The sequence below is a fragment of the Dendrobates tinctorius genome, unplaced genomic scaffold (assembly GCF_039654945.1).
Source record: "Dendrobates tinctorius isolate UK_male_01 unplaced genomic scaffold, ASM3965494v1 ptg000208l, whole genome shotgun sequence".
NCBI lineage: Eukaryota > Metazoa > Chordata > Amphibia > Anura > Dendrobatidae > Dendrobates > Dendrobates tinctorius.
Window position 1 is genome coordinate 7214207 of NW_027361875.1, and position 8955 is coordinate 7223161.

The window sequence follows — 8955 nt, forward strand, 5'->3', positions numbered from 1 at the left end:
ATCCTTAGTGCCCCCCAATATCACATCATTGTGTCCCTGATGCCCCCATCCTTGGTGCCCCCATATCACAACATTGTGTCCCTGGTGTCCCCATCCTTAGTGCCCCACAATATCACAACATTGTGGCCCTGTTGTCTCCATCCTTAATGACCCCCCCCCCCCCAATATCACACCATTGTGTCCCTGGTGTCTCCATCCTTAGTGCCCCCATATCACATCATTGCGTCCCTGATGCCCCCATCCTTAGTGCCCCCATATCACAACATTGTGTCCCTGGTGTCCCCATCCTTAGTGACCCCCCAATATCACATCATTGTCTCCATGGTGTCCTCATCCTTAGTGACCCCCCAATATCACACCATTGTGTCCCTGGTGTCCCCAGATTTCACACATCCCAATATTTGGTAACACAATATAATTGTCTACAAACAAGTAAAAGTAAACAATCATTATAAGAAATAAATTCCTGATTTCGCAGTCACTTCCGGTCAGAAGTCGGGAGGGGGGCTACCGGCACTTGTCATGGCACAGGCTGCTTTGCAGTTTGCACCGCTCGCCTCAATGTGCATTGACGACACGGTCTAGGTGCGGTTTAGTTCTCTCTTGCACCCACCTCACTCTCCAGGTCCGGTGTCGCGGGTCACACGCCGCCCTGAGAGAAGCGGAGCCGTTACCTAGCAACGCCCGGGACTCCGGTCCCAGACTTCTCATAGTAACACAAAGTTGTGACTTTCCAGAGCCCCGCCCACAATCCTGACTGTGCACGCTGCTCCACCCCAGCGGCCGACTGTGGAACTGCAAGACGAATTTCAATGGAGTATTGTATTGTCAAATCACACAGTAGTGCTGCGGGGAGGACTGGGCGGCTTCATCTATGGAGCAAAGCTAAAACCTGGGCTTGTGTCACTGTATCAGCCTTCTATGAGCCAAGCAAGCCAAAAGCTGTGCTAACCTCTCGCCTGGCCAGTGATACACTGCAGAAAACAGCAAGAATAAGGCCATGTTCACACGTTCACTATTTCATCAGGCTTTTACATCAGGAGATGAAAACTGTAAGGCTACAGCCACACTATCAGCATTTGTTCAATATTTTTCTCACTGTGGTAATAGCAGGTACGCAGGATGCAGTGACGAGACGCGAGACAGAAATGACTTTAAACGTTAACTTTTATAGATAAATGCCGTTAGGGCTATTGTGACGCAACCAACAGAATAACAGTAGTTGTCGTCGCAGGGAGCCAATACACATAAACAAGAATTGGGAGAACACGACTAATCCGGCAAAGACCGGTCACTATATGGCCGCTGAATGGCCGACTGCAGGTCCTTAGTCACTATGTATCACTTATCCGTCCTGACGTCCCTCGGCGTTCTGCTCCACGGCGTGTCTGCGTCGCAGCCACTGGGCCCAGCCGCTGAAGATCTGGTGTAGTCTTTGGGCGTTCCGACGCCCAGGAGGAGTAGGGGCACAACAGGCCCGCGGAGAGTTCTTTGGCGGGATGTCCCCCAGTGGAGGCAGCGGGATACCGCCTGGGAGTGGGAGAGTGGAGGCCGCAACTCCCTGACAGGGACTGGCAGCGGCGGTGATAAGTGGTGGTTGATAGGCCACGGGCGCAGTCTGAAGCCGCACTGGAGGATCCGCAGCGGGCACAGGCCCAGTCTCTACTGCGGACTGGAGCGGAGTGGTGGCAGCTGCGGGCGGCAAAGGAGGAGTAACCGCTGTGGTCAGGAGTGAAGCGGCGGTGGCTGCGGGCAGCAGCGAAGAGGCCACAGCCATGAGCTCGAGTGAGGCGGCGTCGGCCGTGGACGGCTGCGAGTAGGCCGCAGCCGAGAGCTGGAGTGAGGCAGCAGTCTAATTTTGTCAGTAAGCTCGGCGCCGTCTCCCTGCGGTCCACCGAGAGTCTCCCTCCTGTCGCTGTCCTCCTCTCTGGAAGCTGCTTGTGGCTCTCGCTCTCTGGCCCTCCCCAAGTCTCCACCTCCTTCTCCCTCGTTCTGCTGACTCACGCAGTCTGGCCCTCTTCTCTGGACTCCTCCCCCAACTGCCCTGTCAGTCTCAGCAGTCCATCCCCTAGCTCTGCTCCCTGGAAACAGATACCCCAGGAACCTGGAAGACGGTCCCCTCGGTTCCGGCCTGGGTACTCGGTGGAGGCCTCTCCTCCTACACTACCATGTCTCCTCTCCGCCCTTGAGTGACAGATCTCTTTCTGCCTGTGAAAAAACATAGAATCTTGTCCAGCACTTTTTTAAGTAAAAAAAGGACTTTATTCATCCATTAAAAAGTTACAAAAAACATATGTTTAAAAAAAGAACATTCTGCGAAAGAATCCCACACCTTTTGAACCTAGAAATATGTAGGTTGCTAGCCATGGCTCTGGCTGCGTGAGTGTATAGGGAAAGACCTGTGAGTCCATGGCAGCGGGCGGGGAGAGGCCGCCAGGCTAGTCCTGTCTGACTAGCCTCTAAAGCACGTCTTTCTCCGAAGCGCATCTGTGGCGCCCCTGAGGCTCAGTCGCCACAGAGGTACTGCACCTTCTCCTAAGGTGTGGTGCCCCACCATCCAGGTAAGTTGGAGGCTCCTGACCATGCTCCAACACTCGCACCCCACACAATACAGTAGGTCAGCAAAACCACATTGCAACTCCTCGCTTAGAGAGAAGCAGAGCACCTTTGGTGGTTCCCTGCTTGGAACTCTAAACGTGCTGGGAGGTGGGTGGAGTTGAGAATACATATAAAAGATCGGGAAGGTTTCAGAATTGAGGTCAGTCTGAGGAATGTCAGCCAGTAAGCCACTCGGAGAGGAGTGGGGATCCCTGGAAGTGGGATGGAGGAAGGAGTGCTGCAGCTGCCTCAGTGATCTGAGCTAGCTGGCACGGGAAAGGAAAGAAGGAGAAAGACATTGAACCGAAGCCTGAGCTTCCGTAGAAGGGAAAGACAAGTACGGAACGTAGGAGTAAAAGGGAACACAGAGGACGTGGGTTAGAGGAACAACCCAGCCTAGAAGTTCTAAGCGCAAGGTCGGGGCCCTGTCCCCGAGGTTGTATGGACACTAATGGCTCTGCAGCAGACACCGGTGGAGTAGTGGGCTGTAAATGCACTACTCCCATCTAAGACTTGGGGGCACAACAGCAGCACGGATAGAGAGCCGGGACTCAGGATTAGAGAGTCCCCAAAGCAGGCTACAGCTGTCTGCCATACAAGTAGAGTTCTTGGGAAGATCTGTCAGGAGGAACTCCAGTGTAACTCAGTACTAGGAGATCTTCACCCTTAAAGGCGCTATAGAGGAGACGTTCAGAAAAGGCACATAAGTTGGCGGAGTGTTGGAAGGGACCTTTCCATCTTGCCTGGAGGTTGACTGAGTCCCTGACCCGGAGGACACGGCACAGAAGCGGGCACTACAGACTGTGAGTAAAGCTTTGGAACTACATGCCCTGGTGTCCTCCATTCCTTCCTGCGTCCGTCCGCCTGGCACTGCTACATCTTCTGCGCCAAACACTACACCACCTAGGTGTCTCTCCACATCAACACTGCCCTGGGACAACAGCCCTGCCTGTGGAGGGCTATAACATCATTGCTGCACCACACCATCTGTCCCGGAGGACCTGTCTGCAGCGTCGGCTTAACACCTCCCTTGCCGAACACCACAGGTGGCGTCACGAACTATTCCATTAACTACATTCCACCATTCACATCTCCCCATTACTTGGGTGCCCAGGGCCACGGACCGGGTCACCGCTGCTGTGACACATCCCGCCGACACCAGCCCGGTACCGAGTACCCCACGGCCCTGGGAGGGCGACCCACATCAGTGTAAGGTCTTATTTAAGCCACAAAAAATCTCTGTGTGAACGTAGCCCACTATCGATATGAGATGCCCCTGCTGAAGGCAGCACTTCGCATTTGGTGCCCAAAACTGGCGACCATTACTGCATTTCAAAAGCCAGAACTTCTTTATTTTTCTGTTACCGTCGCCACATGAGGACTTACTTTTGATGGAAAGAGTTTTATTATTATCATGGCACTATTTTGGGGTACATATAATGTTTAGTACAAGGGGGGCCATGGAGAACAGCCCCACGCCCCTCGTGTGGTCGCTTATCGGGCCTCATCCGTCATGACCGTCTCACAGTAAAGCCGTCTGTTCCCCATAGCAACCAATGCTCAGCTTTCACTTTACCTCAGCAGTGTATGAAATGGCTGAGGCCCATATCATCATTCCTACCAGTCCGGCGGCTCTCTGACTGTACGGTGTTGTGTCTGAGGGTCCAACATGGCATACTGTGAAGGAGACCGATGTTTTGCTGTTTAATATCCAACCAGCAAAAGCAAAACGCATGGTTTGGTGAAAAAGTGGTGTAAGGCCCCTTTCACACATCCGTATATTTCCAGTGCCGGAAAAACCGGTACCGAAGATATCTGTGTCCGTGTGTGTACTACGTGTGCCACCTGTGTGCCGCATCAATACCATACGGACAGCCGCCGGGGAAGAAGCGCTACAGTAATCGCTGTCCCCGGGGGCAGGTGCTGAAGCCGGCTGTCATCATTCTCCCCTGCTCTGCCGGCGGCCATCTGAGAGGGAAACGGGCACCTAGAGGCCCAGCGGTGGCGAGGGGGGGGAAAGATATGGATAAACTGACCATCATTTCAGGATGTCTGTTTCCTGCAGCAGATATCTTTGCCGTCGCCAACATCACCAACCCGGACTGGATAAACACTGGGGAGTCTGCGGGTGAGTGTGGGTGTGGCGCCCCCAGGAGTATGGTCGCCACAGTGGCATTACCTTCCTCCTAGGGAGTGTGATGTCATGCTTGGAAGCAATGAAGGATCTCTCTGTCAGGTAAATCAACACACAGCACGGTTCCCACTCAAGGCCAGCAGAGGGAGCTCTGAACCAAAGTTGGGGGAGGAACTGCTCTCTGGGGGCCAGGAGGGGGAAGTTTAGTTAGTTGTGTGAGGAGGGCAAAGTGTGTGGACGAGAGGAGAAGAGCTGGAGGATTGAGCAGAGTTCAGGCTCACTTCTAGCGTGGCGCATGGTTCCGGATTCCGGTATCCGAGGTTGTATGGATACTGATGTTCCTGCAGCAGAAACCGGAGGAATAGGAAGCTGTAAATGCTCTGTTCCCACATAAGACTCGGAGGCACAACAGCAAACTGTGAGCCAGAAGAAGGAGGCTACAGCTGTCTGCCATACGAGTGGGTTCTAAAAGAGAGCAAGCAAAGGGAACTTCAGTGTAACTCAGTACTGCAAGTGCCTCAGATAAGCCCTAGAAAGGAGACTACACAACCCATCTGCATAGAGAGATTCCTGAGTTGCTTCCAGGCTGGCCAACTACTGCTCCATCTGTAATCTGGATCCTGAACTGCACTTGCAAAGGTAAAGGAAACTGCACCCTGTTGTGTCATTGCCTTCTTCCTGCAACCCTTTCAGCACTGCTACATCTCTGTGCCTAATACTGCACTCTTCCGCAACACCTATTCTCACTGCCCTGGGACTACAGCTCTACCTGTGGGGAGCTATTACATCTTGCTGCCTTATACCATCTGTCCCAGAGGATCTGCCTGCAGCGTCGGCTTAACCCCTTCATTGCTGAGCACCACAGGTGGCGTCACGTATCATCCACTTATGAACTTTAACCAGCCACGCTTAACCCCTTTTACATGGACGCCCAGGGCCACAAACCGGGTCACCGCTACTGTGACAATTCCCTCTGAGATACCAGCCCGGTACCGAGTATCCCACTGCCCTAGCGGGTGATCCATGGGCGTCTGGGGCTGGAGGACAGGGCTGGTGTCTGGCACCAGGTGAGAGGGGAGCACACAGCAGAGGATCCCAGGAGGGCTCCAGCTGCAGAAGCTCTGAGTCAGACTCCTCCATCGTTGCTGTGAGTCATGGAGTCCCGCAGATGGGGGCAGAGTAGGGGAGAATGACAGCCGATTTCAGAACCAGCCGACGGGGAACAGCGCTTACAGTAGCGCTTCTTCCCCGGCTTCTCTGTGTGCACATGTGCGGGATGTTTTGACGTCCATGACGACGGCAAAAAACGGCAAAATGTCGTGTTTTACCCACAGACACATGGTCCCTGGAAACACACTGACGTGTATAGACCCATTAATTTGATTAGGTCAACATGTGTACATGTCTCTGGTACATGTGAAAACTGACACCCCACGTACCGGAGACACGGACATGTGAAAGGGGCCTAACACAGGATCGATAGCTGATGCCAAGCAAATAGACAACCTTGTGTTCAGACAGATATCCACCATTATTACAAAAAAATTCCAGCAGGCGCATATCAGCAGAACATGGGCCAAAATAATTTCCCCTGAAGCCAGCAAGGGCCCAATTCATCAAATGCATGTTAAATAAATTTTTGAGTCACTTTTTTTTTAGCTTTTGACATTTTTACATTTTTTCCAGTAAAGTTCCTCATAAGGCTATGTGCACACGTCCGGAAATCCAGCGGATTTTATGCGTTTTTGCCGCGAAAACGCTGCAAAAACGCATAAAATAAGCAACCCTTTGTATTCAATGGCATTCCGCACATGCTGTGCTAATGCTGCGTATTTTTCCGTGGCGGAATCGCATCGCGGAAAGATACACAGCGTGCTCATTCTTTTTGCGGAATCGCGGGAATTCCACACACATATGAATGCATTGTTCCACTTACTTTTCGCATGTGGCTATTCCCACTATCCACAAAGTAAGCGGAAAATGTGCGTATGGTACCAATGGTCTAGAGGAGAGGAGATTCTCTTCCAGGCTTTGGGTACCATATCCCTGTTAAAAAAAGAATTAAAATAAAAATTTGTGATATTCTCACCTTCCGGCATCCCACGCAACATCCCAAGGCCTCAGCGATGCTCCCGGCAAGTCCCGTTCCCAGCAATGCCTTGCGACAATGACCTTTGATGATGTAGCAGCCTTGCAGCGCTGGAGTCCTGGGTTCGAATCCCACCAAGGACAACATCTGCAAGGAGTTTGTATGTTCTCCCCGTGTTTGCGTGGGTTTCCTCCGGGCACTCCGGTTTCCTCCCACACTCCAAAGACATACTGATAGGGAATATAGATTGTGAGCCCCATCGGGGACAGTGATGAAAAATGTGTGCAAACTGTAAAGCGCTGCGGAATATGTTAGCGCTATATAGAAATAAAGATTATTATTTATTATTATTATGTAGCGGAGAAGGGTTGTAACAGGAGGAGAAATAAATCTTCTCCTCAGCTGATATGCACCACGTGCCCATACTAGAAAGCGCCTGTCTTAATCCTGCTCATTTAGACACTGTTCATATGTTCAGGTTTTGAATACATTAGATAGGGACTGCTTCAATACGGGTTACCTTGATGAGGTGGTTTGTGTTTCGGTCAGTGGGTGGTGTGAACATTGTCCAACAGACTTGTTCACATTTGTGCATGTCACATGTGTTTTTAATCCAGTTTTTTCATGCTTATGCATGATTTCAGAGACCCCACCCCTCTCTTGTGTGACATGCACATAAGGAGCTGTCTTACACCACGTGCCCATACTAGAAAGCGCCTGTCTTAATCCTGCTCATTTAGACACTGTTCATATGTTCAGGTTTTAAATACATTAGATAGGGACTGCTTCATTACGGGTTACGTTGACGAGGTGGAGCAGCTTGGCATACATTTTTTTGCAAAAAAAGTATCGACTAAATACCCTGTATTTGTTGTTACCTTTTATCAGCACTTGCTGACTACTGTCATATGTCTTACTGCAAGGTATTTCTGCACATTTGTCATTCTGTGCTTTTTGTTTGTGTTTAGGTCAGTGGGTGGTGTGAACATTGTCCAACAGACTTGTTCACATTTGTGCATGTCACATGTGTTTTTTACCTCCTCCTGAGGTGTAATATCCCACCACCCAGGTGAGGTGGAGACTCCTGACCACACTCCAACAACTGCACCCCACACCACAAAGTAGTGTAGCAAAGCACCTTCGGCGGCGTCCTGCTTGGAGTATAGCAAAGCACCCATTGGTGGCTCCCTGCTTGGAACACGAAACGTGCTGGGAGGTGGGTGGAGTTAGTTTACATTACAAGGAGTGGGAAGAGTTTAGGATTAGAGGTCAGTTGGTTAGAGAGCGGGAGAGAAGAAGATCCCCAGAGAGAGGGATGGATGGATGGAAGTGCTGCAGCAGATCCCAGTGATCTGGGTCTGCTGGCACGGGAAAGGGAGAGAGAGAGCAACGTAGCCTGAAAGCCTGATTTTCCATAGAAGGGAAGATTAGTACGGAACATGAGGAGTGAAAGGGAACAGAGGACGTGGGTTAGAAGAGCTCCCTTCCTAGGAGTTCTAAGCGCAAGGCCGGGGCCCGGTCCCCAAAGTTGTATGGATGCTAATGGTCCTGCAGCAGACATCAGAGGAATAGAAGTAGTGACCACTTTATTCCCACACAAGACTTGGGGGCACAACAGCAACCGGATAGTGAGCCGGGACTTAGTAGCAAGGAGTCCCCGAAGCAGGCTACAGCTGTCTGCCGTACAAGTATTCATAGGAACATCGGATAGGAGGAACTCCAGTGTAACTCAGTAGTAGGAGTACTTCACTTAAAGGCGCTATAAGAGGAGACGTTCAGAAAGGCACATATTGGCGGAGTGTTGGAAAGGAGTATTCCATCTGGCCTGGAGGTTGACCGAGTCCCTGACCCGGAGGACACGGCATGGAGGCAGGCACCTGTTTGTACAACAGACTGTGAGTAAAGCTTTGGAACTACATGCTCTGGTGTCCTCCACTCATTCCTGCGCCAACCTGCCCAGCACTGCTGCATCCTCTGCGCTTGACACTACACCATCTGCGTGTCACCTCACCTACACTGCCCTGGGACTACAGCCCTGCTTGTGGAGGGCTATAACATCATTGCTGTACCACACCATCTGTCCCAGAGGATCTGTCTGCAGCGTCGGCTTACATCTTCATTGCCGAACACCACA

The 8955-nt window shown here is 51.5% G+C and overlaps 1 protein-coding gene across 2 annotated transcripts in view; it reads right to left on the minus strand.

The window, feature by feature from the left end:
- TTC6 (tetratricopeptide repeat domain 6) overlaps nt 1-1971 on the minus strand; it is a 226777-nt gene extending 224806 nt beyond the window's left edge. For both annotated transcript variants that reach the window (XM_073554184.1, XM_073554183.1), the window contains exon 1: nt 614-1971. The gene's annotated coding sequence lies outside the window, so the exon portion shown is untranslated. The remainder of the gene's footprint in view (nt 1-613) is intronic.
- Between the last annotated feature and the right edge of the window lie 6984 nt (nt 1972-8955).